The sequence below is a fragment of the Engystomops pustulosus genome, chromosome 9 (genome assembly GCF_040894005.1).
Source record: "Engystomops pustulosus chromosome 9, aEngPut4.maternal, whole genome shotgun sequence".
NCBI classification, from domain to species: Eukaryota; Metazoa; Chordata; class Amphibia; order Anura; family Leptodactylidae; genus Engystomops; species Engystomops pustulosus.
In genome coordinates this window covers 63,077,521-63,103,775 of record NC_092419.1, presented here as the reverse complement: position 1 = coordinate 63,103,775, position 26,255 = coordinate 63,077,521, and the positions used below count along the sequence as shown (strand labels likewise).

At 45.1% G+C, this 26,255-nt stretch overlaps 48 pseudogenes; all 48 read right to left on the bottom strand.

Annotated features, from left to right (window-relative positions):
* Nucleotides 1-368: 368 nt before the first annotated feature.
* On the bottom strand, nt 369-487 carry LOC140096371 (5S ribosomal RNA; annotated as a pseudogene).
* Nucleotides 488-557: 70 nt separating this feature from the next.
* On the bottom strand, nt 558-676 carry LOC140092713 (5S ribosomal RNA; annotated as a pseudogene).
* Nucleotides 677-1,313: 637 nt separating this feature from the next.
* On the bottom strand, nt 1,314-1,432 carry LOC140095555 (5S ribosomal RNA; annotated as a pseudogene).
* A 70-nt stretch (nt 1,433-1,502) lies between these two features.
* Nucleotides 1,503-1,621, bottom strand: LOC140094237 (5S ribosomal RNA; annotated as a pseudogene).
* An 826-nt stretch (nt 1,622-2,447) lies between these two features.
* LOC140088868 (5S ribosomal RNA) lies at nt 2,448-2,566 on the bottom strand (annotated as a pseudogene).
* An 826-nt stretch (nt 2,567-3,392) lies between these two features.
* Nucleotides 3,393-3,511, bottom strand: LOC140088866 (5S ribosomal RNA; annotated as a pseudogene).
* Nucleotides 3,512-3,959: 448 nt separating this feature from the next.
* On the bottom strand, nt 3,960-4,078 carry LOC140092854 (5S ribosomal RNA; annotated as a pseudogene).
* Nucleotides 4,079-4,904: 826 nt separating this feature from the next.
* LOC140081985 (5S ribosomal RNA) lies at nt 4,905-5,023 on the bottom strand (annotated as a pseudogene).
* Nucleotides 5,024-5,093: 70 nt separating this feature from the next.
* LOC140083425 (5S ribosomal RNA) lies at nt 5,094-5,212 on the bottom strand (annotated as a pseudogene).
* A 259-nt stretch (nt 5,213-5,471) lies between these two features.
* Nucleotides 5,472-5,590, bottom strand: LOC140098108 (5S ribosomal RNA; annotated as a pseudogene).
* Nucleotides 5,591-5,849: 259 nt separating this feature from the next.
* On the bottom strand, nt 5,850-5,968 carry LOC140096893 (5S ribosomal RNA; annotated as a pseudogene).
* An 826-nt stretch (nt 5,969-6,794) lies between these two features.
* LOC140095554 (5S ribosomal RNA) lies at nt 6,795-6,913 on the bottom strand (annotated as a pseudogene).
* Nucleotides 6,914-6,983: 70 nt separating this feature from the next.
* On the bottom strand, nt 6,984-7,102 carry LOC140082651 (5S ribosomal RNA; annotated as a pseudogene).
* A 637-nt stretch (nt 7,103-7,739) lies between these two features.
* Nucleotides 7,740-7,858, bottom strand: LOC140088865 (5S ribosomal RNA; annotated as a pseudogene).
* Nucleotides 7,859-8,306: 448 nt separating this feature from the next.
* On the bottom strand, nt 8,307-8,425 carry LOC140094411 (5S ribosomal RNA; annotated as a pseudogene).
* A 447-nt stretch (nt 8,426-8,872) lies between these two features.
* LOC140079125 (5S ribosomal RNA) lies at nt 8,873-8,991 on the bottom strand (annotated as a pseudogene).
* A 70-nt stretch (nt 8,992-9,061) lies between these two features.
* On the bottom strand, nt 9,062-9,180 carry LOC140098826 (5S ribosomal RNA; annotated as a pseudogene).
* An 825-nt stretch (nt 9,181-10,005) lies between these two features.
* Nucleotides 10,006-10,124, bottom strand: LOC140079124 (5S ribosomal RNA; annotated as a pseudogene).
* A 70-nt stretch (nt 10,125-10,194) lies between these two features.
* LOC140091404 (5S ribosomal RNA) lies at nt 10,195-10,313 on the bottom strand (annotated as a pseudogene).
* A 259-nt stretch (nt 10,314-10,572) lies between these two features.
* Nucleotides 10,573-10,691, bottom strand: LOC140094569 (5S ribosomal RNA; annotated as a pseudogene).
* Nucleotides 10,692-10,949: 258 nt separating this feature from the next.
* LOC140097520 (5S ribosomal RNA) lies at nt 10,950-11,068 on the bottom strand (annotated as a pseudogene).
* Nucleotides 11,069-11,516: 448 nt separating this feature from the next.
* LOC140088864 (5S ribosomal RNA) lies at nt 11,517-11,635 on the bottom strand (annotated as a pseudogene).
* Nucleotides 11,636-11,894: 259 nt separating this feature from the next.
* On the bottom strand, nt 11,895-12,013 carry LOC140095553 (5S ribosomal RNA; annotated as a pseudogene).
* Nucleotides 12,014-12,083: 70 nt separating this feature from the next.
* On the bottom strand, nt 12,084-12,202 carry LOC140082650 (5S ribosomal RNA; annotated as a pseudogene).
* Nucleotides 12,203-12,839: 637 nt separating this feature from the next.
* LOC140088863 (5S ribosomal RNA) lies at nt 12,840-12,958 on the bottom strand (annotated as a pseudogene).
* Nucleotides 12,959-14,351: 1,393 nt separating this feature from the next.
* LOC140079123 (5S ribosomal RNA) lies at nt 14,352-14,470 on the bottom strand (annotated as a pseudogene).
* Nucleotides 14,471-14,540: 70 nt separating this feature from the next.
* Nucleotides 14,541-14,659, bottom strand: LOC140098825 (5S ribosomal RNA; annotated as a pseudogene).
* A 448-nt stretch (nt 14,660-15,107) lies between these two features.
* Nucleotides 15,108-15,226, bottom strand: LOC140098143 (5S ribosomal RNA; annotated as a pseudogene).
* A 258-nt stretch (nt 15,227-15,484) lies between these two features.
* LOC140079120 (5S ribosomal RNA) lies at nt 15,485-15,603 on the bottom strand (annotated as a pseudogene).
* Nucleotides 15,604-15,673: 70 nt separating this feature from the next.
* LOC140088862 (5S ribosomal RNA) lies at nt 15,674-15,792 on the bottom strand (annotated as a pseudogene).
* A 69-nt stretch (nt 15,793-15,861) lies between these two features.
* On the bottom strand, nt 15,862-15,980 carry LOC140079119 (5S ribosomal RNA; annotated as a pseudogene).
* Nucleotides 15,981-16,050: 70 nt separating this feature from the next.
* Nucleotides 16,051-16,169, bottom strand: LOC140091392 (5S ribosomal RNA; annotated as a pseudogene).
* Nucleotides 16,170-16,428: 259 nt separating this feature from the next.
* Nucleotides 16,429-16,547, bottom strand: LOC140094568 (5S ribosomal RNA; annotated as a pseudogene).
* A 258-nt stretch (nt 16,548-16,805) lies between these two features.
* Nucleotides 16,806-16,924, bottom strand: LOC140097519 (5S ribosomal RNA; annotated as a pseudogene).
* Nucleotides 16,925-17,372: 448 nt separating this feature from the next.
* Nucleotides 17,373-17,491, bottom strand: LOC140088860 (5S ribosomal RNA; annotated as a pseudogene).
* A 259-nt stretch (nt 17,492-17,750) lies between these two features.
* Nucleotides 17,751-17,869, bottom strand: LOC140095552 (5S ribosomal RNA; annotated as a pseudogene).
* Nucleotides 17,870-17,939: 70 nt separating this feature from the next.
* On the bottom strand, nt 17,940-18,058 carry LOC140082649 (5S ribosomal RNA; annotated as a pseudogene).
* Nucleotides 18,059-18,695: 637 nt separating this feature from the next.
* LOC140088859 (5S ribosomal RNA) lies at nt 18,696-18,814 on the bottom strand (annotated as a pseudogene).
* Nucleotides 18,815-20,586: 1,772 nt separating this feature from the next.
* LOC140088858 (5S ribosomal RNA) lies at nt 20,587-20,705 on the bottom strand (annotated as a pseudogene).
* A 1,393-nt stretch (nt 20,706-22,098) lies between these two features.
* On the bottom strand, nt 22,099-22,217 carry LOC140079118 (5S ribosomal RNA; annotated as a pseudogene).
* Nucleotides 22,218-22,287: 70 nt separating this feature from the next.
* On the bottom strand, nt 22,288-22,406 carry LOC140098823 (5S ribosomal RNA; annotated as a pseudogene).
* Nucleotides 22,407-22,854: 448 nt separating this feature from the next.
* Nucleotides 22,855-22,973, bottom strand: LOC140098142 (5S ribosomal RNA; annotated as a pseudogene).
* Nucleotides 22,974-23,231: 258 nt separating this feature from the next.
* LOC140079117 (5S ribosomal RNA) lies at nt 23,232-23,350 on the bottom strand (annotated as a pseudogene).
* Nucleotides 23,351-23,420: 70 nt separating this feature from the next.
* On the bottom strand, nt 23,421-23,539 carry LOC140088857 (5S ribosomal RNA; annotated as a pseudogene).
* Nucleotides 23,540-23,798: 259 nt separating this feature from the next.
* LOC140094567 (5S ribosomal RNA) lies at nt 23,799-23,917 on the bottom strand (annotated as a pseudogene).
* Nucleotides 23,918-24,175: 258 nt separating this feature from the next.
* LOC140097518 (5S ribosomal RNA) lies at nt 24,176-24,294 on the bottom strand (annotated as a pseudogene).
* A 637-nt stretch (nt 24,295-24,931) lies between these two features.
* On the bottom strand, nt 24,932-25,050 carry LOC140088855 (5S ribosomal RNA; annotated as a pseudogene).
* Nucleotides 25,051-25,498: 448 nt separating this feature from the next.
* Nucleotides 25,499-25,617, bottom strand: LOC140094410 (5S ribosomal RNA; annotated as a pseudogene).
* Nucleotides 25,618-26,255: the final 638 nt, after the last annotated feature.

Below are 26,255 nucleotides of genomic sequence, written 5' to 3'. Positions count from 1 at the left end.
AACTTGGGATTCCAAGCCAGTCTCCCATGCTGGTACTTGCCAAGCCTTAAGCTGCATTGCTGCTGCAATCTGACAAGAGCAGGCACATTCAGCTTAGAATGGCCGTTGACAGCAGCTGTTCAATTTGAACCTTCTTTTGCTATCTCATAGAGAAACTAACACTATTTTCAGGTTCAAAAAGGTCACCAGAACTTGGGATTCCAAGCCAGTCTCCCATGCTGGTACTTGCCAAGCCTTAAGCTGCATCGCTGCTGCGATCTGACAAGAGCACGCACATTCAGCTTAGAATGGCCGTTGACAGCAGCTGTTCAATTTGAACCTTCTTTTACTATCTCATAGAGAAACTAACACATTTTCAGGTTCAAAAAGGTCGACAGAACTTGGGATTCCCAGCCAGTCTCCCATGCTGGTACTTGCCAAGCCTTAAGCTGCATTGCTGCTGCGATCTGACAAGAGCAGGCACATTCAGCTTAGAATGGCCGTTGACAGCAGCTGTTCAATTTGAACCTTCTTTTACTATCTCATAGAGAAACTAACACAATTTTCAGGTTCAAAAAGGTCAACGGAACTTGGGATTCCCAGCCAGTCTCCCATGCTGGTACTTGCCAAGCCTTAAGCTGCATTGCTGCTGCGATCTGACAAGAGCAGGCACATTCAGCTTAGAATGGCCATTGACAGCAGTTGTTCAATTTGAACCTTCTTCTACTATCTCATATAGAAACTAACACAATTTTCAGGTTCAAAAACGTCACCAGAACTTGGGATTCCAAGCCAGTCTCCCATGCTGGTACTTGCCAAGCCTTAAGCTGCATCGCTGCTGCGATCTGACAAGAGCACGCACATTCAGCTTAGAATGGCCGTTGACAGCAGCTGTTCAATTTGAACCTTCTTTTACTATCTCATAGAGAAACTAACACAATTTTCAGGTTCAAAAAGGTCAACAGAACTTGGGATTCCCAGCCAGTCTCCCATGCTGGTACTTGCCAAGCCTTAAGCTGCATCGCTGCTGCGATCTGACAAGAGCACACACATTCAGCTTAGAATGGCCGTTGACAGCAGTTGTTCAATTTGAACCTTCTTCTACTATCTCATAGAGAAACTAACACAGTTTTCAGGTTCAAAAAAGTCACCAGAACTTGGGATTCCCAGCCAGTCTCCCATGCTGGTACTTGCCAAGCCTTAAGCTGCATCGCTGCTGCGATCTGACAAGAGCACGCACATTCAGCTTAGAATGGCCGTTGACAGCAGCTGTTCAATTTGAACCTTCTTTTACTATCTCATAGAGAAACTAACACAATTTTCAGGTTCAAAAAGGTCAACAGAACTTGGGATTCCCAGCCAGTCTCCCATGCTGGTACTTGCCAAGCCTTAAGCTGCATTGCTGCTTCGATCTGACGAGAGCAGGCACATTCAGCTTAGAATGGCCGTTGACAGCAGCTGTTCAATTTGAACCTTCTTTTGCTATCTCATAGAGAAACTAACACAATTTTCAGGTTCAAAAAGGTCAACCGAACTTGGGATTCCCAGCCAGTCTCCCATGCTGGTACTTGCCAAGCCTTAAGCTGCATTGCTGCTGCGATCTGACGAGAGCAGGCACATTCAGCTTAGAATGGCCATTGACAGCAGGTGTTCAATTTGAACCTTCTTCTACTATCTCATATAGAAACTAACACAATTTTCAGGTTCAAAAAGGTCACCAGAACTTGGGATTCCAAGCCAGTCTCCCATGCTGGTACTTGCCAAGCCTTAAGCTGCATCGCTGCTGCGATCTGACAAGAGCACACACATTCAGCTTAGAATGTCCGTTGACAGCAGTTGTTCAATTTGAACCTTCTTCTACTATCTCATAGAGAAACTAACACAGTTTTCAGGTTCAAAAAAGTCACCAGAACTTGGGATTCCCAGCCAGTCTCCCATGCTGGTACTTGCCAGGCCTTAAGCTGCATCGCTGCTGCGATCTGACAAGAGCACGCACATTCAGCTTAGAATGGCCGTTGACAGCAGCTGTTCAATTTGAACCTTCTTTTACTATCTCATAGAGAAACTAACACAATTTTCAGGTTCAAAAAGGTCAACAGAACTTGGGATTCCCAGCCAGTCTCCCATGCTGGTACTTGCCAAGCCTTAAGCTGCATCGCTGCTGCGATCTGACAAGAGCACACACATTCAGCTTAGAATGGCCGTTGACAGCAGTTGTTCAATTTGAACCTTCTTCTACTATCTCATAGAGAAACTAACACAGTTTTCAGGTTCAAAAAAGTCACCAGAACTTGGGATTCCCAGCCAGTCTCCCATGCTGGTACTTGCCAAGCCTTAAGGTGCATCGCTGCTGCGATCTGACAAGAGCACGCACATTCAGCTTAGAATGGCCGTTGACAGCAGCTGTTCAATTTGAACCTTCTTTTACTATCTCATAGAGAAACTAACACAATTTTCAGGTTCAAAAAGGTCAACGGAACTTGGGATTCCCAGCCAGTCTCCCATGCTGGTACTTGCCAAGCCTTAAGCTGCATTGCTGCTGCGATCTGACAAGAGCAGGCACATTCAGCTTAGAATGGCCGTTGACAGCAGCATTTCAAATTGAACCTTCTTTTACTATCTCATAGAGAAACTAAAACAATTTTCAAGTTCAAAATGGTCAACAGAACTTGGGATTCCCAGCCAGTCTCCCATGCTGGAACTTGCCAAGCCTTAAGCTGCATCGCTGCTGCGATCTGACAAGAGCACGCACATTCAGCTTAGAATGGCCGTTGACAGCAGCTGTTCAATTTGAACCTTCTTTTACTATCTCATAGAGAAACTAACACAATTTTCAGGTTCAAAAAGGTCACCAGAACTTGGGATTCCAAGCCAGTCTCCCATGCTGGTACTTGCCAAGCCTTAAGCTGCATCGCTGCTGCGACCTGACAAGAGCACGCACATTCAGCTTAGAATGGCCGTTGACAGCAGCTGTTCAATTTGAAAGTTCTTTTACTATCTCATAGAGAAACTAACACAATTTTCAGGTTCAAAAAGGGCAACGGAACTTGGGATTCCCAGCCAGTCTCCCATGCTGGTACTTGCCAAGCCTTAAGCTGCATTGCTGCTGCGATCTGGCTAGAGCAGGCACATTCAGCTTAGAATGGCCATTGACAGCAGTTGTTCAATTTGAACCTTCTTCTACTATCTTATATAGAAACTAACACAATTTTCAGGTTCACAAAGGTCACCAGAACTTGGGATTCCAAGCCAGTCTCCCATGCTGGTACTTGCCAAGCCTTAAGCTGCATCGCTGCTGCGATCTGACAAGAGCACGCACATTCAGCTTAGAATGGCCGTTGACAGCAGATGTTCAATTTGAACCTTCTTTTACTATCTCATAGAGAAACTAACACAATTTTCAGGTTCAAAAAGGTCAACGGAACTTGGGATTCCCAGCCAGTCTCCCATGCTGGTACTTGCCAAGCCTTAAGCTGCATTGCTGCTGCGATCTGACAAGAGCAGGCACATTCAGCTTAGAATGGCCGTTGACAGCAGCATTTCAAATTGAACCTTCTTTTACTATCTCATAGAGAAACTAAAACAATTTTCAAGTTCAAAATGGTCAACAGAACTTGGGATTCCCAGCCAGTCTCCCATGCTGGAACTTGCCAAGCCTTAAGCTGCATCGCTGCTGCGATCTGACAAGAGCACGCACATTCAGCTTAGAATGGCCGTTGACAGCAGCTGTTCAATTTGAACCTTCTTTTACTATCTCATAGAGAAACTAACACAATTTTCAGGTTCAAAAAGGTCAACGGAACTTGGGATTCCCAGCCAGTCTCCCATGCTGGTACTTGCCAAGCCTTAAGCTGCATCGCTGCTGCGATCTGACAAGAGCACGCACATTCAGCTTAGAATGGCTGTTGACAGCAGCTGTTCAATTTGAACCTTCTTTTACTATCTCATAGAGAAACTAACACAATTTTCAGGTTCAAAAAGGTCAACAGAACTTGGGATTCCCAGCAAGTCTCCCATGCTGGTACTTGCCAAGCCTTAAGCTGCATTGCTGCTGCGATCTGACAAGAGCAGGCACATTCAGCTTAGAATGGCCATTGACAGCAGTTGTTCAATTTGAACCTTCTTCTACTATCTCATATAGAAACTAACACAATTTTCAGGTTCAAAAAGGTCACCAGAACTTGGGATTCCAAGCCAGTCTCCCATGCTGGTACTTGCCAAGCCTTAAGCTGCATCGCTGCTGCGATCTGACAAGAGCACGCACATTCAGCTTAGAATGGCCGTTGACAGCAGCTGTTCAATTTGAAAGTTCTTTTACTATCTCATAGAGAAACTAACACAATTTTCAGGTTCAAAAAAGGGCAACAGAACTTGGGATTCCCAGCCAGTCTCCCATGCTGGTACTTGCCAAGCCTTAAGCTGCATTGCTGCTGCGATCTGGCAAGAGCAGGCACATTCAGCTTAGAATGGCCATTGACAGCAGTTGTTCAATTTGAACCTTCTTCTACTATCTTATATAGAAAATAACACAATTTTCAGGTTCAAAAAGGTCACCAGAACTTGGGATTCCAAGCCAGTCTCCCATGCTGGTACTTGCCAAGCCTTAAGCTGCATTGCTGCTGCAATCTGACAAGAGCAGGCACATTCAGCTTAGAATGGCCGTTGACAGCAGCTGTTCAATTTGAACCTTCTTTTGCTATCTCATAGAGAAACTAACACAATTTTCAGGTTCAAAAAGGTCACCAGAACTTGGGATTCCAAGCCAGTCTCCCATGCTGGTACTTGCCAAGCCTTAAGCTGCATCGCTGCTGCGATCTGACAAGAGCACGCACATTCAGCTTAGAATGGCCGTTGACAGCAGCTGTTTAATTTGAACCTTCTTTCACTATCTCATAGAGAAACTAACACATTTTCAGGTTCAAAAAGGTCAACAGAACTTGGGATTCCCAGGCAGTCTCCCATGCTGGTACTTGCCAAGCCTTAAGCTGCATTGCTGCTGCGATCTGACGAGAGCAGGCACATTCAGCTTAGAATGGCCGTTGACAGCAGCTGTTCAATTTGAACCTTCTTTTACTATCTCATAGAGAAACTAACACAATTTTCAGGTTCAAAAAGGACAACGGAACTTGGGATTCCCAGCCAGTCTCCCATGCTGGTACTTGCCAAGCCTTAAGCTGCATTGCTGCTGCGATCTGACGAGAGCAGGCACATTCAGCTTAGAATGGCCGTTGACAGCAGCTGTTCAATTTGAACCTTCTTTTACTATCTCATAGAGAAACTAACACAATTTTCAGGTTCAAAAAAGTCACCAGAACTTGGGATTCCCAGCCAGTTTCCCATGCTGGTACTTGCCAAGCCTTAAGCTGCATCGCTGCTGCGATCTGACAAGAGCACGCACATTCAGCTTAGAATGGCCGTTGACAGCAGCTGTTCAATTTGAACCTTCTTTTACTATCTCATAGAGAAACTAACACAATTTTCAGGTTCAAAAAGGTCAACGGAACTTGGGATTCCAAGCCAGTCTCCCATGCTGGTACTTGCCAAGCCTTAAGCTGCATTGCTGCTGCGATCTGACAAGAGCAGGCACATTCAACTTAGAATGGCCGTTGACAGCAGCATTTCAAATTGAACCTTCTTTTACTATCTCATAGAGAAACCAAAACAATTTTCAAGTTCAAAAACGTCAACAGAACTTGGGATTCCCAGCCAGTCTCCCATGCTGGAACTTGCCAAGCCTTAAGCTGCATCGCTGCTGAGATCTGACAAGAGCACGCACATTCAGCTTAGAATGGCCGTTGACAGCAGCTGTTCAATTTGAACCTTCTTTTACTATCTCATAGAGAAACTAACACAATTTTCAGGTTCAAAAAGGGCAACGGAACTTGGGATTCCCAGCCAGTCTCCCATGCTGGTACTTGCCAAGCCTTAAGCTGCATTGCTGCTGCGATCTGGCGAGAGCAGGCACATTCAGCTTAGAATGGCCATTGACAGCAGTTGTTCAATTTGAACCTTCTTCTACTATCTCATATAGAAACTAACACAATTTTCAGGTTCAAAAAGGTCACCAGAACTTGGGATTCCAAGCCAGTCTCCCATGCTGGTACTTGCCAAGCCTTAAGCTGCATTGCTGCTGCAATCTGACAAGAGCAGGCACATTCAGCTTAGAATGGCCGTTGACAGCAGCTGTTCAATTTGAACCTTCTTTTGCTATCTCATAGAGAAACTAACACTATTTTCAGGTTCAAAAAGGTCACCAGAACTTGGGATTCCAAGCCAGTCTCCCATGCTGGTACTTGCCAAGCCTTAAGCTGCATCGCTGCTGCGATCTGACAAGAGCACGCACATTCAGCTTAGAATGGCCGTTGACAGCAGCTGTTCAATTTGAACCTTCTTTTACTATCTCATAGAGAAACTAACACAATTTTCAGGTTCAAAAAGGTCAACAGAACTTGGGATTCCCAGCCAGTCTCCCATGCTGGTACTTGCCAAGCCTTAAGCTGCATCGCTGCTGCGATCTGACAAGAGCACACACATTCAGCTTAGAATGGCCGTTGACAGCAGTTGTTCAATTTGAACCTTCTTCTACTATCTCATAGAGAAACTAACACAGTATTCAGGTTCAAAAAAGTCACCAGAACTTGGGATTCCCAGCCAGTCTCCCATGCTGGTACTTGCCAAGCCTTAAGCTGCATCGCTGCTGCGATCTGACAAGAGCACGCACATTCAGCTTAGAATGGCCGTTGACAGCAGCTGTTCAATTTGAACCTTCTTTTACTATCTCATAGAGAAACTAACACAATTTTCAGGTTCAAAAAGGTCAACAGAACTTGGGATTCCCAGCCAGTCTCCCATGCTGGTACTTGCCAAGCCTTAAGCTGCATTGCTGCTTCGATCTGACGAGAGCAGGCACATTCAGCTTAGAATGGCCGTTGACAGCAGCTGTTCAATTTGAACCTTCTTTTGCTATCTCATAGAGAAACTAACACAATTTTCAGGTTCAAAAAGGTCAACGGAACTTGGGATTCCCAGCCAGTCTCCCATGCTGGTACTTGCCAAGCCTTAAGCTGCATTGCTGCTGCGATCTGACGAGAGCAGGCACATTCAGCTTAGAATGGCCATTGACAGCAGTTGTTCAATTTGAACCTTCTTCTACTATCTCATATAGAAACTAACACAATTTTCAGGTTCAAAAAGGTCACCAGAACTTGGGATTCCAAGCCAGTCTCCCATGCTGGTACTTGCCAAGCCTTAAGCTGCATCGCTGCTGCGATCTGACAAGAGCACGCACATTCAGCTTAGAATGGCCGTTGACAGCAGCTGTTCAATTTGAAAGTTCTTTTACTATCTCATAGAGAAACTAACACAATTTTCAGGTTCAAAAAGGGCAACGGAACTTGGGATTCCCAGCCAGTCTCCCATGCTGGTACTTGCCAAGCCTTAAGCTGCATTGCTGCTGCGATCTGGCTAGAGCAGGCACATTCAGCTTAGAATGGCCATTGACAGCAGTTGTTCAATTTGAACCTTCTTCTACTATCTTATATAGAAACTAACACAATTTTCAGGTTCACAAAGGTCACCAGAACTTGGGATTCCAAGCCAGTCTCCCATGCTGGTACTTGCCAAGCCTTAAGCTGCATCGCTGCTGCGGTCTGACAAGAGCACGCACATTCAGCTTAGAATGGCCGTTGACAGCAGCTGTTCAATTTGAACCTTCTTTTACTATCTCATAGAGAAACTAACACAATTTTCAGGTTCAAAAAGGTCAACGGAACTTGGGATTCCCAGCCAGTCTCCCATGCTGGTACTTGCCAAGCCTTAAGCTGCATTGCTGCTGCGATCTGACAAGAGCAGGCACATTCAGCTTAGAATGGCCGTTGACAGCAGCATTTCAAATTGAACCTTCTTTTACTATCTCATAGAGAAACTAAAACAATTTTCAAGTTCAAAATGGTCAACAGAACTTGGGATTCCCAGCCAGTCTCCCATGCTGGAACTTGCCAAGCCTTAAGCTGCATCGCTGCTGCGATCTGACAAGAGCACGCACATTCAGCTTAGAAGGGCCGTTGACAGCAGCTGTTCAATTTGAACCTTCTTTTACTATCTCATAGAGAAACTAACACAATTTTCAGGTTCAAAAAGGTCAACGGAACTTGGGATTCCCAGCCAGTCTCCCATGCTGGTACTTGCCAAGCCTTAAGCTGCATCGCTGCTGCGATCTGACAAGAGCACGCACATTCAGCTTAGAATGGCTGTTGACAGCAGCTGTTCAATTTGAACCTTCTTTTACTATCTCATAGAGAAACTAACACAATTTTCAGGTTCAAAAAGGTCAACAGAACTTGGGATTCCCAGCCAGTCTCCCATGCTGGTACTTGCCAAGCCTTAAGCTGCATTGCTGCTGCGATCTGACAAGAGCAGGCACATTCAGCTTAGAATGGCCATTGACAGCAGTTGTTCAATTTGAACCTTCTTCTACTATCTCATATAGAAACTAACACAATTTTCAGGTTCAAAAAGGTCACCAGAACTTGGGATTCCAAGCCAGTCTCCCATGCTGGTACTTGCCAAGCCTTAAGCTGCATTGCTGCTGCAATCTGACAAGAGCAGGCACATTCAGCTTAGAATGGCCGTTGACAGCAGCTGTTCAATTTGAACCTTCTTTTGCTATCTCATAGAGAAACTAACACAATTTTCAGGTTCAAAAAGGTCACCAGAACTTGGGATTCCAAGCCAGTCTCCCATGCTGGTACTTGCCAAGCCTTAAGCTGCATCGCTGCTGCGATCTGACAAGAGCACGCACATTCAGCTTAGAATGGCCGTTGACAGCAGCTGTTCAATTTGAACCTTCTTTTACTATCTCATAGAGAAACTAACACATTTTCAGGTTCAAAAAGGTCAACAGAACTTGGGATTCCCAGCCAGTCTCCCATGCTGGTACTTGCCAAGCCTTAAGCTGCATTGCTGCTGCGATCTGACGAGAGCAGGCACATTCAGCTTAGAATGGCCGTTGACAGCAGCTGTTCAATTTGAACCTTCTTTTACTATCTCATAGAGAAACTAACACAATTTTCAGGTTCAAAAAGGTCAACGGAACTTGGGATTCCCAGCCAGTCTCCCATGCTGGTACTTGCCAAGCCTTAAGCTGCATTGCTGCTGCGATCTGGCAAGAGCAGGCACATTCAGCTTAGAATGGCCATTGACAGCAGTTGTTCAATTTGAACCTTCTTCTACTATCTTATATAGAAACTAACACAATTTTAAGGTTCAAAAAGGTCACCAGAACTTGGGATTCCAAGCCAGTCTCCCATGCTGGTACTTGCCAAGCCTTAAGCTGCATTGCTGCTGCAATCTGACAAGAGCAGGCACATTCAGCTTAGAATGGCCGTTGACAGCAGCTGTTCAATTTGAACCTTCTTTTGCTATCTCATAGAGAAACTAACACAATTTTCAGGTTCAAAAAGGTCACCAGAACTTGGGATTCCAAGCCAGTCTCCCATGCTGGTACTTGCCAAGCCTTAAGCTGCATCGCTGCTGCGATCTCACAAGAGCACGCACATTCAGCTTAGAATGGCCGTTGACAGCAGCTGTTCAATTTGAACCTTCTTTTACTATCTCATAGAGAAACTAACACAATTTTCAGGTTCAAAAAGGGCAACGGAACTTGGGATTCCCAGCCAGTCTCCCATGCTGGTACTTGCCAAGCCTTAAGCTGCATTGCTGCTGCGATCTGACAAGAGCTGGCACATTCAGCTTAGAATGGCCATTGACAGCAACTGTTCAATTTGAACCTTCTTTTGCTATCTCATAGAGAAACTAACACAATTTTCAGGTTCAAAAAGGTCACCAGAACTTGGGATTCCAAGCCAGTCTCCCATGCTGGTACTTGCCAAGCCTTAAGCTCCATCGCTGTTGCGATCTGACAAGCGCACGCACATTCAGCTTAGAATGGCCGTTGACAGCAGCTGTTCAATTTGAACCTTCTTTTACTATCTCATAGAGAAACTAACACATTTTCAGGTTCAAAAAGGTCAACAGAACTTGGGATTCCCAGCCAGTCTCCCATGCTGGTACTTGCCAAGCCTTAAGCTGCATTGCTGCTGCGATCTGACGAGAGCAGGCACATTCAGCTTAGAATGGCCGTTGACAGCAGCTGTTCAATTTGAACCTTCTTTTACTATCTCATAGAGAAACTAACACAATTTTCAGGTTCAAAAAGGTCAACGGAACTTGGGATTCCCAGCCAGTCTCCCATGCTGGTACTTGCCAAGCCTTAAGCTGCATTGCTGCTGCGATCTGACGAGAGCAGGCACATTCAGCTTAGAATGGCCGTTGACAGCAGCTGTTCAATTTGAACCTTCTTTTACTATCTCATAGAGAAACTAACACAATTTTCAGGTTCAAAAAAGTCACCAGAACTTGGGATTCCCAGCCAGTCTCCCATGCTGGTACTTGCCAAGCCTTAAGCTGCATCGCTGCTGTGATCTGACAAGAGCACGCACATTCAGCTTAGAACGGCCGTTGACAGCAGCTGTTCAATTTGAACCTTCTTTTACTATCTCATAGAGAAACTAACACAATTTTCAGGCTCAAAAAGGGCAACGGAACTTGGGATTCCCAGCCAGTCTCCCATGCTGGTACTTGCCAAGCCTTAAGCTGCATTGCTGCTGCGATCTGGCGAGAGCAGGCACATTCAGCTTAGAATGGCCGTTGACAGCAGTTGTTCAATTTGAACCTTCTTCTACTATCTTATATAGAAACTAACACAATTTTCAGGTTCAAAAAGGTCACCAGAACTTGGGATTCCAAGCCAGTCTCCCATGCTGGTACTTGCCAAGCCTTAAGCTGCATTGCTGCTGCAATCTGACAAGAGCAGGCACATTCAGCTTAGAATGGCCATTGACAGCAGCTGTTCAATTTGAACCTTCGTTTACTATCTCATAGAGAAACTAACAAGTTTTCAGGTTCAAAAAGGTCAACAGAACTTGGGATTCCCAGCCAGTCTCCCATGCTGGTACTTGCCAAGCCTTAAGCTGCATCGCTGCTGCGATCTGACAAGAGCACACACATTCAGCTTAGAATGTCCGTTGACAGCAGTTGTTCAATTTGAACCTTCTTCTACTATCTCATAGAGAAACTAACACAGTTTTCAGGTTCAAAAAAGTCACCAGAACTTGGGATTCCCAGCCAGTCTCCCATGCTGGTACTTGCCAGGCCTTAAGCTGCATCGCTGCTGCGATCTGACAAGAGCACGCACATTCAGCTTAGAATGGCCGTTGACAGCAGCTGTTCAATTTGAACCTTCTTTTACTATCTCATAGAGAAACTAACACAGTTTTCAGGTTCAAAAAAGTCACCAGAACTTGGGATTCCCAGCCAGTCTCCCATGCTGGTACTTGCCAAGCCTTAAGCTGCATCGCTGCTGCGATCTGACAAGAGCACGCACATTCAGCTTAGAATGGCCGTTGACAGCAGCTGTTCAATTTGAACCTTCTTTTACTATCTCATAGAGAAACTAACACAATTTTCAGGTTCAAAAAGGTCAACGGAACTTGGGATTCCCAGCCAGTCTCCCATGCTGGTACTTGCCAAGCCTTAAGCTGCATTGCTGCTGCGATCTGACAAGAGCAGGCACATTCAGCTTAGAATGGCCGTTGACAGCAGCATTTCAAATTGAACCTTCTTTTACTATCTCATAGAGAAACTAAAACAATTTTCAAGTTCAAAATGGTCAACAGAACTTGGGATTCCCAGCCAGTCTCCCATGCTGGAACTTGCCAAGCCTTAAGCTGCATCGCTGCTGCGATCTGACAAGAGCACGCACATTCAGCTTAGAATGGCCGTTGACAGCAGCTGTTCAATTTGAACCTTCTTTTACTATCTCATAGAGAAACTAACACAATTTTCAGGTTCATAAAGGTCAACAGAACTTGGGATTCCCAGCCAGTCTCCCATGCTGGTACTTGCCAAGCCTTAAGCTGCATTGCTGCTTCGATCTGACGAGAGCAGGCACATTCAGCTTAGAATGGCCGTTGACAGCAGCTGTTCAATTTGAACCTTCTTTTGCTATCTCATAGAGAAACTAACACAATTTTCAGGTTCAAAAAGGTCAACGGAACTTGGGATTCCCAGCCAGTCTCCCATGCTGGTACTTGCCAAGCCTTAAGCTGCATTGCTGCTGCGATCTGACGAGAGCAGGCACATTCAGCTTAGAATGGCCATTGACAGCAGTTGTTCAATTTGAACCTTCTTCTACTATCTCATATAGAAACTAACACAATTTTCAGGTTCAAAAAGGTCACCAGAACTTGGGATTCCAAGCCAGTCTCCCATGCTGGTACTTGCCAAGCCTTAAGCTGCATCGCTGCTGCGATCTGACAAGAGCACGCACATTCAGCTTAGAATGGCCGTTGACAGCAGCTGTTCAATTTGAAAGTTCTTTTACTATCTCATAGAGAAACTAACACAATTTTCAGGTTCAAAAAGGGCAACGGAACTTGGGATTCCCAGCCAGTCTCCCATGCTGGTACTTGCCAAGCCTTAAGCTGCATTGCTGCTGCGATCTGGCTAGAGCAGGCACATTCAGCTTAGAATGGCCATTGACAGCAGTTGTTCAATTTGAACCTTCTTCTACTATCTTATATAGAAACTAACACAATTTTCAGGTTCACAAAGGTCACCAGAACTTGGGATTCCAAGCCAGTCTCCCATGCTGGTACTTGCCAAGCCTTAAGCTGCATCGCTGCTGCGATCTGACAAGAGCACGCACATTCAGCTTAGAATGGCCGTTGACAGCAGCTGTTCAATTTGAACCTTCTTTTACTATCTCATAGAGAAACTAACACAATTTTCAGGTTCAAAAAGGTCAACGGAACTTGGGATTCCCAGCCAGTCTCCCATGCTGGTACTTGCCAAGCCTTAAGCTGCATTGCTGCTGCGATCTGACAAGAGCAGGCACATTCAGCTTAGAATGGCCGTTGACAGCAGCATTTCAAATTGAACCTTCTTTTACTATCTCATAGAGAAACTAAAACAATTTTCAAGTTCAAAATGGTCAACAGAACTTGGGATTCCCAGCCAGTCTCCCATGCTGGAACTTGCCAAGCCTTAAGCTGCATCGCTGCTGCGATCTGACAAGAGCACGCACATTCAGCTTAGAATGGCCGTTGACAGCAGCTGTTCAATTTGAACCTTCTTTTACTATCTCATAGAGAAACTAACACAATTTTCAGGTTCAAAAAGGTCAACGGAACTTGGGATTCCCAGCCAGTCTCCCATGCTGGTACTTGCCAAGCCTTAAGCTGCATCGCTGCTGCGATCTGACAAGAGCACGCACATTCAGCTTAGAATGGCTGTTGACAGCAGCTGTTCAATTTGAACCTTCTTTTACTATCTCATAGAGAAACTAACACAATTTTCAGGTTCAAAAAGGTCAACAGAACTTGGGATTCCCAGCCAGTCTCCCATGCTGTTACTTGCCAAGCCTTAAGCTGCATTGCTGCTGCGATCTGACAAGAGCAGGCACATTCAGCTTAGAATGGCCATTGACAGCAGTTGTTCAATTTGAACCTTCTTCTACTATCTCATATAGAAACTAACACAATTTTCAGGTTCAAAAAGGTCACCAGAACTTGGGATTCCAAGCCAGTCTCCCATGCTGGTACTTGCCAAGCCTTAAGCTGCATCGCTGCTGCGATCTGACAAGAGCACGCACATTCAGCTTAGAATGGCCGTTGACAGCAGCTGTTCAATTTGAAAGTTCTTTTACTATCTCATAGAGAAACTAACACAATTTTCAGGTTCAAAAAAGGGCAACAGAACTTGGGATTCCCAGCCAGTCTCCCATGCTGGTACTTGCCAAGCCTTAAGCTGCATTGCTGCTGCGATCTGGCAAGAGCAGGCACATTCAGCTTAGAATGGCCATTGACAGCAGTTGTTCAATTTGAACCTTCTTCTACTATCTTATATAGAAAATAACACAATTTTCAGGTTCAAAAAGGTCACCAGAACTTGGGATTCCAAGCCAGTCTCCCATGCTGGTACTTGCCAAGCCTTAAGCTGCATTGCTGCTGCAATCTGACAAGAGCAGGCACATTCAGCTTAGAATGGCCGTTGACAGCAGCTGTTCAATTTGAACCTTCTTTTGCTATCTCATAGAGAAACTAACACAATTTTCAGGTTCAAAAAGGTCACCAGAACTTGGGATTCCAAGCCAGTCTCCCATGCTGGTACTTGCCAAGCCTTAAGCTGCATCGCTGCTGCGATCTGACAAGAGCACGCACATTCAGCTTAGAATGGCCGTTGACAGCAGCTGTTCAATTTGAACCTTCTTTTACTATCTCATAGAGAAACTAACACATTTTCAGGTTCAAAAAGGTCAACAGAACTTGGGATTCCCAGCCAGTCTCCCATGCTGGTACTTGCCAAGCCTTAAGCTGCATTGCTGCTGCGATCTGACGAGAGCAGGCACATTCAGCTTAGAATGGCCGTTGACAGCAGCTGTTCAATTTGAACCTTCTTTTACTATCTCATAGAGAAACTAACACAATTTTCAGGTTCAAAAAGGTCAACGGAACTTGGGATTCCCAGCCAGTCTCCCATGCTGGTACTTGCCAAGCCTTAAGCTGCATTGCTGCTGCGATCTGGCAAGAGCAGGCACATTCAGCTTAGAATGGCCATTGACAGCAGTTGTTCAATTTGAACCTTCTTCTACTATCTTATATAGAAACTAACACAATTTTAAGGTTCAAAAAGGTCACCAGAACTTGGGATTCCAAGCCAGTCTCCCATGCTGGTACTTGCCAAGCCTTAAGCTGCATTGCTGCTGCAATCTGACAAGAGCAGGCACATTCAGCTTAGAATGGCCGTTGACAGCAGCTGTTCAATTTGAACCTTCTTTTGCTATCTCATAGAGAAACTAACACAATTTTCAGGTTCAAAAAGGTCACCAGAACTTGGGATTCCAAGCCAGTCTCCCATGCTGGTACTTGCCAAGCCTTAAGCTGCATCGCTGCTGCGATCTCACAAGAGCACGCACATTCAGCTTAGAATGGCCGTTGACAGCAGCTGTTCAATTTGAACCTTCTTTTACTATCTCATAGAGAAACTAACACAATTTTCAGGTTCAAAAAGGGCAACAGAACTTGGGATTCCCAGCCAGTCTCCCATGCTGGTACTTGCCAAGCCTTAAGCTGCATTGCTGCTGCGATCTGACGAGAGCTGGCACATTCAGCTTAGAATGGCCATTGACAGCAACTGTTCAATTTGAACCTTCTTTTGCTATCTCATAGAGAAACTAACACAATTTTCAGGTTCAAAAAGGTCACCAGAACTTGGGATTCCAAGCCAGTCTCCCATGCTGGTACTTGCCAAGCCTTAAGCTCCATCGCTGTTGCGATCTGACAAGCGCACGCACATTCAGCTTAGAATGGCCGTTGACAGCAGCTGTTCAATTTGAACCTTCTTTTACTATCTCATAGAGAAACTAACACATTTTCAGGTTCAAAAAGGTCAACAGAACTTGGGATTCCCAGCCAGTCTCCCATGCTGGTACTTGCCAAGCCTTAAGCTGCATTGCTGCTGCGATCTGACGAGAGCAGGCACATTCAGCTTAGAATGGCCGTTGACAGCAGCTGTTCAATTTGAACCTTCTTTTACTATCTCATAGAGAAACTAACACAATTTTCAGGTTCAAAAAGGTCAACGGAACTTGGGATTCCCAGCCAGTCTCCCATGCTGGTACTTGCCAAGCCTTAAGCTGCATTGCTGCTGCGATCTGACAAGAGCAGGCACATTCAGCTTAGAATGGCCGTTGACAGCAGCTGTTCAATTTGAACCTTCTTTTACTATCTCATAGAGAAACTAACACATTTTCAGGTTCAAAAAGGTCAACAGAACTTGGGATTCCCAGCCAGTCTCCCATGCTGGTACTTGCCAAGCCTTAAGCTGCATTGCTGCTGCGATCTGACGAGAGCAGGCACATTCAGCTTAGAATGGCCGTTGACAGCAGCTGTTCAATTTGAACCTTCTTTTACTATCTCATAGAGAAACTAACACAATTTTCAGGTTCAAAAAGGTCAACGGAACTTGGGATTCCCAGCCAGTCTCCCATGCTGGTACTTGCCAAGCCTTAAGCTGCATTGCTGCTGCGATCTGACGAGAGCAGGCACATTCAGCTTAGAATGGCCGTTGACAGCAGCTGTTCAATTTGAACCTTCTTTTACTATCTCATAGAGAAACTAACACAATTTTCAGGTTCAAAAAAGTCACCAGAACTTGGGATTCCCAGCCAGTCTCCCATGCTGGTACTTGCCAAGCCTTAAGCTGCATCGCTGCTGTGATCTGACAAGAGCACGCACATTCAGCTTAGAACGGCCGTTGACAGCAGCTGTTCAATTTGAACCTTCTTTTACTATCTCATAGAGAAACTAACACAATTTTCAGGCTCAAAAAGGGCAACGGAACTTGGGATTCCCAGCCAGTCTCCCATGCTGGTACTTGCCAAGCCTTAAGCTGCATTGCTGCTGCGATCTGGCGAGAGCAGGCACATTCAGCTTAGAATGGCCGTTGACAGCAGTTGTTCAATTTGAACCTTCTTCTACTATCTTATATAGAAACTAACACAATTTTCAGGTTCAAAAAGGTCACCAGAACTTGGGATTCCAAGCCAGTCTCCCATGCTGGTACTTGCCAAGCCTTAAGCTGCATTGCTGCTGCAATCTGACAAGAGCAGGCACATTCAGCTTAGAATGGCCATTGACAGCAGCTGTTCAATTTGAACCTTCGTTTACTATCTCATAGAGAAACTAACAAGTTTTCAGGTTCAAAAAGGTCAACAGAACTTGGGATTCCCAGCCAGTCTCCCATGCTGGTACTTGCCAAGCCTTAAGCTGCATCGCTGCTGCGATCTGACAAGAGCACACACATTCAGCTTAGAATGTCCGTTGACAGCAGTTGTTCAATTTGAACCTTCTTCTACTATCTCATAGAGAAACTAACACAGTTTTCAGGTTCAAAAAAGTCACCAGAACTTGGGATTCCCAGCCAGTCTCCCATGCTGGTACTTGCCAGGCCTTAAGCTGCATCGCTGCTGCGATCTGACAAGAGCACGCACATTCAGCTTAGAATGGCCGTTGACAGCAGCTGTTCAATTTGAACCTTCTTTTACTATCTCATAGAGAAACTAACACAGTTTTCAGGTTCAAAAAAGTCACCAGAACTTGGGATTCCCAGCCAGTCTCCCATGCTGGTACTTGCCAAGCCTTAAGCTGCATCGCTGCTGCGATCTGACAAGAGCACGCACATTCAGCTTAGAATGGCCGTTGACAGCAGCTGTTCAATTTGAACCTTCTTTTACTATCTCATAGAGAAACTAACACAATTTTCAGGTTCAAAAAGGTCAACGGAACTTGGGATTCCCAGCCAGTCTCCCATGCTGGTACTTGCCAAGCCTTAAGCTGCATTGCTGCTGCGATCTGACAAGAGCAGGCACATTCAGCTTAGAATGGCCGTTGACAGCAGCATTTCAAATTGAACCTTCTTTTACTATCTCATAGAGAAACTAAAACAATTTTCAAGTTCAAAATGGTCAACAGAACTTGGGATTCCCAGCCAGTCTCCCATGCTGGAACTTGCCAAGCCTTAAGCTGCATCGCTGCTGCGATCTGACAAGAGCACGCACATTCAGCTTAGAATGGCCGTTGACAGCAGCTGTTCAATTTGAACCTTCTTTTACTATCTCATAGAGAAACTAACACAATTTTCAGGTTCATAAAGGTCAACAGAACTTGGGATTCCCAGCCAGTCTCCCATGCTGGTACTTGCCAAGCCTTAAGCTGCATTGCTGCTTCGATCTGACGAGAGCAGGCACATTCAGCTTAGAATGGCCGTTGACAGCAGCTGTTCAATTTGAACCTTCTTTTGCTATCTCATAGAGAAACTAACACAATTTTCAGGTTCAAAAAGGTCAACGGAACTTGGGATTCCCAGCCAGTCTCCCATGCTGGTACTTGCCAAGCCTTAAGCTGCATTGCTGCTGCGATCTGACGAGAGCAGGCACATTCAGCTTAGAATGGCCATTGACAGCAGTTGTTCAATTTGAACCTTCTTCTACTATCTCATATAGAAACTAACACAATTTTCAGGTTCAAAAAGGTCACCAGAACTTGGGATTCCAAGCCAGTCTCCCATGCTGGTACTTGCCAAGCCTTAAGCTGCATCGCTGCTGCGATCTGACAAGAGCACGCACATTCAGCTTAGAATGGCCGTTGACAGCAGCTGTTCAATTTGAAAGTTCTTTTACTATCTCATAGAGAAACTAACACAATTTTCAGGTTCAAAAAGGGCAACGGAACTTGGGATTCCCAGCCAGTCTCCCATGCTGGTACTTGCCAAGCCTTAAGCTGCATTGCTGCTGCGATCTGGCTAGAGCAGGCACATTCAGCTTAGAATGGCCATTGACAGCAGTTGTTCAATTTGAACCTTCTTCTACTATCTTATATAGAAACTAACACAATTTTCAGGTTCACAAAGGTCACCAGAACTTGGGATTCCAAGCCAGTCTCCCATGCTGGTACTTGCCAAGCCTTAAGCTGCATCGCTGCTGCGATCTGACAAGAGCACGCACATTCAGCTTAGAATGGCCGTTGACAGCAGCTGTTCAATTTGAACCTTCTTTTACTATCTCATAGAGAAACTAACACAATTTTCAGGTTCAAAAAGGTCAACGGAACTTGGGATTCCCAGCCAGTCTCCCATGCTGGTACTTGCCAAGCCTTAAGCTGCATTGCTGCTGCGATCTGACAAGAGCAGGCACATTCAGCTTAGAATGGCCGTTGACAGCAGCATTTCAAATTGAACCTTCTTTTACTATCTCATAGAGAAACTAAAACAATTTTCAAGTTCAAAATGGTCAACAGAACTTGGGATTCCCAGCCAGTCTCCCATGCTGGAACTTGCCAAGCCTTAAGCTGCATCGCTGCTGCGATCTGACAAGAGCACGCACATTCAGCTTAGAATGGCCGTTGACAGCAGCTGTTCAATTTGAACCTTCTTTTACTATCTCATAGAGAAACTAACACAATTTTCAGGTTCAAAAAGGTCAACGGAACTTGGGATTCCCAGCCAGTCTCCCATGCTGGTACTTGCCAAGCCTTAAGCTGCATCGCTGCTGCGATCTGACAAGAGCACGCACATTCAGCTTAGAATGGCTGTTGACAGCAGCTGTTCAATTTGAACCTTCTTTTACTATCTCATAGAGAAACTAACACAATTTTCAGGTTCAAAAAGGTCAACAGAACTTGGGATTCCCAGCCAGTCTCCCATGCTGTTACTTGCCAAGCCTTAAGCTGCATTGCTGCTGCGATCTGACAAGAGCAGGCACATTCAGCTTAGAATGGCCATTGACAGCAGTTGTTCAATTTGAACCTTCTTCTACTATCTCATATAGAAACTAACACAATTTTCAGGTTCAAAAAGGTCACCAGAACTTGGGATTCCAAGCCAGTCTCCCATGCTGGTACTTGCCAAGCCTTAAGCTGCATCGCTGCTGCGATCTGACAAGAGCACGCACATTCAGCTTAGAATGGCCGTTGACAGCAGCTGTTCAATTTGAAAGTTCTTTTACTATCTCATAGAGAAACTAACACAATTTTCAGGTTCAAAAAAGGGCAACAGAACTTGGGATTCCCAGCCAGTCTCCCATGCTGGTACTTGCCAAGCCTTAAGCTGCATTGCTGCTGCGATCTGGCAAGAGCAGGCACATTCAGCTTAGAATGGCCATTGACAGCAGTTGTTCAATTTGAACCTTCTTCTACTATCTTATATAGAAAATAACACAATTTTCAGGTTCAAAAAGGTCACCAGAACTTGGGATTCCAAGCCAGTCTCCCATGCTGGTACTTGCCAAGCCTTAAGCTGCATTGCTGCTGCAATCTGACAAGAGCAGGCACATTCAGCTTAGAATGGCCGTTGACAGCAGCTGTTCAATTTGAACCTTCTTTTGCTATCTCATAGAGAAACTAACACAATTTTCAGGTTCAAAAAGGTCACCAGAACTTGGGATTCCAAGCCAGTCTCCCATGCTGGTACTTGCCAAGCCTTAAGCTGCATCGCTGCTGCGATCTGACAAGAGCACGCACATTCAGCTTAGAATGGCCGTTGACAGCAGCTGTTCAATTTGAAAGTTCTTTTACTATCTCATAGAGAAACTAACACAATTTTCAGGTTCAAAAAGGGCAACGGAACTTGGGATTCCCAGCCAGTCTCCCATGCTGGTACTTGCCAAGCCTTAAGCTGCATTGCTGCTGCGATCTGGCTAGAGCAGGCACATTCAGCTTAGAATGGCCATTGACAGCAGTTGTTCAATTTGAACCTTCTTCTACTATCTTATATAGAAACTAACACAATTTTCAGGTTCACAAAGGTCACCAGAACTTGGGATTCCAAGCCAGTCTCCCATGCTGGTACTTGCCAAGCCTTAAGCTGCATCGCTGCTGCGATCTGACAAGAGCACGCACATTCAGCTTAGAATGGCCGTTGACAGCAGCTGTTCAATTTGAACCTTCTTTTACTATCTCATAGAGAAACTAACACAATTTTCAGGTTCAAAAAGGTCAACGGAACTTGGGATTCCCAGCCAGTCTCCCATGCTGGTACTTGCCAAGCCTTAAGCTGCATTGCTGCTGCGATCTGACAAGAGCAGGCACATTCAGCTTAGAATGGCCGTTGACAGCAGCATTTCAAATTGAACCTTCTTTTACTATCTCATAGAGAAACTAAAACAATTTTCAAGTTCAAAATGGTCAACAGAACTTGGGATTCCCAGCCAGTCTCCCATGCTGGAACTTGCCAAGCCTTAAGCTGCATCGCTGCTGCGATCTGACAAGAGCACGCACATTCAGCTTAGAATGGCCGTTGACAGCAGCTGTTCAATTTGAACCTTCTTTTACTATCTCATAGAGAAACTAACACAATTTTCAGGTTCAAAAAGGTCAACGGAACTTGGGATTCCCAGCCAGTCTCCCATGCTGGTACTTGCCAAGCCTTAAGCTGCATCGCTGCTGCGATCTGACAAGAGCACGCACATTCAGCTTAGAATGGCTGTTGACAGCAGCTGTTCAATTTGAACCTTCTTTTACTATCTCATAGAGAAACTAACACAATTTTCAGGTTCAAAAAGGTCAACAGAACTTGGGATTCCCAGCCAGTCTCCCATGCTGTTACTTGCCAAGCCTTAAGCTGCATTGCTGCTGCGATCTGACAAGAGCAGGCACATTCAGCTTAGAATGGCCATTGACAGCAGTTGTTCAATTTGAACCTTCTTCTACTATCTCATATAGAAACTAACACAATTTTCAGGTTCAAAAAGGTCACCAGAACTTGGGATTCCAAGCCAGTCTCCCATGCTGGTACTTGCCAAGCCTTAAGCTGCATCGCTGCTGCGATCTGACAAGAGCACGCACATTCAGCTTAGAATGGCCGTTGACAGCAGCTGTTCAATTTAAAAGTTCTTTTACTATCTCATAGAGAAACTAACACAATTTTCAGGTTCAAAAAAGGGCAACAGAACTTGGGATTCCCAGCCAGTCTCCCATGCTGGTACTTGCCAAGCCTTAAGCTGCATTGCTGCTGCGATCTGGCAAGAGCAGGCACATTCAGCTTAGAATGGCCATTGACAGCAGTTGTTCAATTTGAACCTTCTTCTACTATCTTATATAGAAAATAACACAATTTTCAGGTTCAAAAAGGTCACCAGAACTTGGGATTCCAAGCCAGTCTCCCATGCTGGTACTTGCCAAGCCTTAAGCTGCATTGCTGCTGCAATCTGACAAGAGCAGGCACATTCAGCTTAGAATGGCCGTTGACAGCAGCTGTTCAATTTGAACCTTCTTTTGCTATCTCATAGAGAAACTAACACAATTTTCAGGTTCAAAAAGGTCACCAGAACTTGGGATTCCAAGCCAGTCTCCCATGCTGGTACTTGCCAAGCCTTAAGCTGCATCGCTGCTGCGATCTGACAAGAGCACGCACATTCAGCTTAGAATGGCCGTTGACAGCAGCTGTTCAATTTGAACCTTCTTTTACTATCTCATAGAGAAACTAACACATTTTCAGGTTCAAAAAGGTCAACAGAACTTGGGATTCCCAGCCAGTCTCCCATGCTGGTACTTGCCAAGCCTTAAGCTGCATTGCTGCTGCGATCTGACGAGAGCAGGCACATTCAGCTTAGAATGGCCGTTGACAGCAGCTGTTCAATTTGAACCTTCTTTTACTATCTCATAGAGAAACTAACACAATTTTCAGGTTCAAAAAGGTCAACGGAACTTGGGATTCCCAGCCAGTCTCCCATGCTGGTACTTGCCAAGCCTTAAGCTGCATTGCTGCTGCGATCTGGCAAGAGCAGGCACATTCAGCTTAGAATGGCCATTGACAGCAGTTGTTCAATTTGAACCTTCTTCTACTATCTTATATAGAAACTAACACAATTTTAAGGTTCAAAAAGGTCACCAGAACTTGGGATTCCAAGCCAGTCTCCCATGCTGGTACTTGCCAAGCCTTAAGCTGCATTGCTGCTGCAATCTGACAAGAGCAGGCACATTCAGCTTAGAATGGCCGTTGACAGCAGCTGTTCAATTTGAACCTTCTTTTGCTATCTCATAGAGAAACTAACACAATTTTCAGGTTCAAAAAGGTCACCAGAACTTGGGATTCCAAGCCAGTCTCCCATGCTGGTACTTGCCAAGCCTTAAGCTGCATCGCTGCTGCGATCTCACAAGAGCACGCACATTCAGCTTAGAATGGCCGTTGACAGCAGCTGTTCAATTTGAACCTTCTTTTACTATCTCATAGAGAAACTAACACAATTTTCAGGTTCAAAAAGGGCAACAGAACTTGGGATTCCCAGCCAGTCTCCCATGCTGGTACTTGCCAAGCCTTAAGCTGCATTGCTGCTGCGATCTGACGAGAGCTGGCACATTCAGCTTAGAATGGCCATTGACAGCAACTGTTCAATTTGAACCTTCTTTTGCTATCTCATAGAGAAACTAACACAATTTTCAGGTTCAAAAAGGTCACCAGAACTTGGGATTCCAAGCCAGTCTCCCATGCTGGTACTTGCCAAGCCTTAAGCTCCATCGCTGTTGCGATCTGACAAGCGCACGCACATTCAGCTTAGAATGGCCGTTGACAGCAGCTGTTCAATTTGAACCTTCTTTTACTATCTCATAGAGAAACTAACACATTTTCAGGTTCAAAAAGGTCAACAGAACTTGGGATTCCCAGCCAGTCTCCCATGCTGGTACTTGCCAAGCCTTAAGCTGCATTGCTGCTGCGATCTGACGAGAGCAGGCACATTCAGCTTAGAATGGCCGTTGACAGCAGCTGTTCAATTTGAACCTTCTTTTACTATCTCATAGAGAAACTAACACAATTTTCAGGTTCAAAAAGGTCAACGGAACTTGGGATTCCCAGCCAGTCTCCCATGCTGGTACTTGCCAAGCCTTAAGCTGCATTGCTGCTGCGATCTGACAAGAGCAGGCACATTCAGCTTAGAATGGCCGTTGACAGCAGCTGTTCAATTTGAACCTTCTTTTACTATCTCATAGAGAAACTAACACAATTTTCAGGTTCAAAAAAGTCACCAGAACTTGGGATTCCCAGCCAGTCTCCCATGCTGGTACTTGCCAAGCCTTAAGCTGCATCGCTGCTGTGATCTGACAAGAGCACGCACATTCAGCTTAGAACGGCCGTTGACAGCAGCTGTTCAATTTGAACCTTCTTTTACTATCTCATAGAGAAACTAACACAATTTTCAGGCTCAAACAGGGCAACGGAACTTGGGATTCCCAGCCAGTCTCCCATGCTGGTACTTGCCAAGCCTTAAGCTGCATTGCTGCTGCGATCTGGCGAGAGCAGGCACATTCAGCTTAGAATGGCCGTTGACAGCAGTTGTTCAATTTGAACCTTCTTCTACTATCTTATATAGAAACTAACACAATTTTCAGGTTCAAAAAGGTCACCAGAACTTGGGATTCCAAGCCAGTCTCCCATGCTGGTACTTGCCAAGCCTTAAGCTGCATTGCTGCTGCAATCTGACAAGAGCAGGCACATTCAGCTTAGAATGGCCGTTGACAGCAGCTGTTCAATTTGAACCTTCGTTTACTATCTCATAGAGAAACTAACAAGTTTTCAGGTTCAAAAAGGTCAACAGAACTTGGGATTCCCAGCCAGTCTCCCATGCTGGTACTTGCCAAGCCTTAAGCTGCATCGCTGCTGCGATCTGACAAGAGCACACACATTCAGCTTAGAATGTCCGTTGACAGCAGTTGTTCAATTTGAACCTTCTTCTACTATCTCATAGAGAAACTAACACAGTTTTCAGGTTCAAAAAAGTCACCAGAACTTGGGATTCCCAGCCAGTCTCCCATGCTGGTACTTGCCAGGCCTTAAGCTGCATCGCTGCTGCGATCTGACAAGAGCACGCACATTCAGCTTAGAATGGCCGTTGACAGCAGCTGTTCAATTTGAACCTTCTTTTACTATCTCATAGAGAAACTAACACAATTTTCAGGTTCAAAAAGGTCAACAGAACTTGGGATTCCCAGCCAGTCTCCCATGCTGGTACTTGCCAAGCCTTAAGCTGCATCGCTGCTGCGATCTGACAAGAGCACACACATTCAGCTTAGAATGGCCGTTGACAGCAGTTGTTCAATTTGAACCTTCTTCTACTATCTCATAGAGAAACTAACACAGTTTTCAGGTTCAAAAAAGTCACCAGAACTTGGGATTCCCAGCCAGTCTCCCATGCTGGTACTTGCCAAGCCTTAAGCTGCATCGCTGCTGCGATCTGACAAGAGCACGCACATTCAGCTTAGAATGGCCGTTGACAGCAGCTGTTCAATTTGAACCTTCTTTTACTATCTCATAGAGAAACTAACACAATTTTCAGGTTCAAAAAGGTCAACGGAACTTGGGATTCCCAGCCAGTCTCCCATGCTGGTACTTGCCAAGCCTTAAGCTGCATTGCTGCTGCGATCTGACAAGAGCAGGCACATTCAGCTTAGAATGGCCGTTGACAGCAGCATTTCAAATTGAACCTTCTTTTACTATCTCATAGAGAAACTAAAACAATTTTCAAGTTCAAAATGGTCAACAGAACTTGGGATTCCCAGCCAGTCTCCCATGCTGGAACTTGCCAAGCCTTAAGCTGCATTGCTGCTTCGATCTGACGAGAGCAGGCACATTCAGCTTAGAAAGGCCGTTGACAGCAGCTGTTCAATTTGAACCTTCTTTTGCTATCTCATAGAGAAACTAACACAATTTTCAGGTTCAAAAAGGTCAACGGAACTTGGGATTCCCAGCCAGTCTCCCATGCTGGTACTTGCCAAGCCTTAAGCTGCATCGCTGCTGCGATCTGACAAGAGCACGCACATTCAGCTTAGAATGGCTGTTGACAGCAGCTGTTCAATTTGAACCTTCTTTTACTATCTCATAGAGAAACTAACACAATTTTCAGGTTCAAAAAGGTCAACAGAACTTGGGATTCCCAGCCAGTCTCCCATGCTGGTACTTGCCAAGCCTTAAGCTGCATTGCTGCTGCGATCTGACAAGAGCAGGCACATTCAGCTTAGAATGGCCATTGACAGCAGTTGTTCAATTTGAACCTTCTTCTACTATCTCATATAGAAACTAACACAATTTTCAGGTTCAAAAAGGTCACCAGAACTTGGGATTCCAAGCCAGTCTCCCATGCTGGTACTTGCCAAGCCTTAAGCTGCATCGCTGCTGCGATCTGACAAGAGCACGCACATTCAGCTTAGAATGGCCGTTGACAGCAGCTGTTCAATTTGAAAGTTCTTTTACTATCTCATAGAGAAACTAACACAATTTTCAGGTTCAAAAAAGGGCAACAGAACTTGGGATTCCCAGCCAGTCTCCCATGCTGGTACTTGCCAAGCCTTAAGCTGCATTGCTGCTGCGATCTGGCAAGAGCAGGCACATTCAGCTTAGAATGGCCATTGACAGCAGTTGTTCAATTTGAACCTTCTTCTACTATCTTATATAGAAAATAACACAATTTTCAGGTTCAAAAAGGTCACCAGAACTTGGGATTCCAAGCCAGTCTCCCATGCTGGTACTTGCCAAGCCTTAAGCTGCATTGCTGCTGCAATCTGACAAGAGCAGGCACATTCAGCTTAGAATGGCCGTTGACAGCAGCTGTTCAATTTGAACCTTCTTTTGCTATCTCATAGAGAAACTAACACAATTTTCAGGTTCAAAAA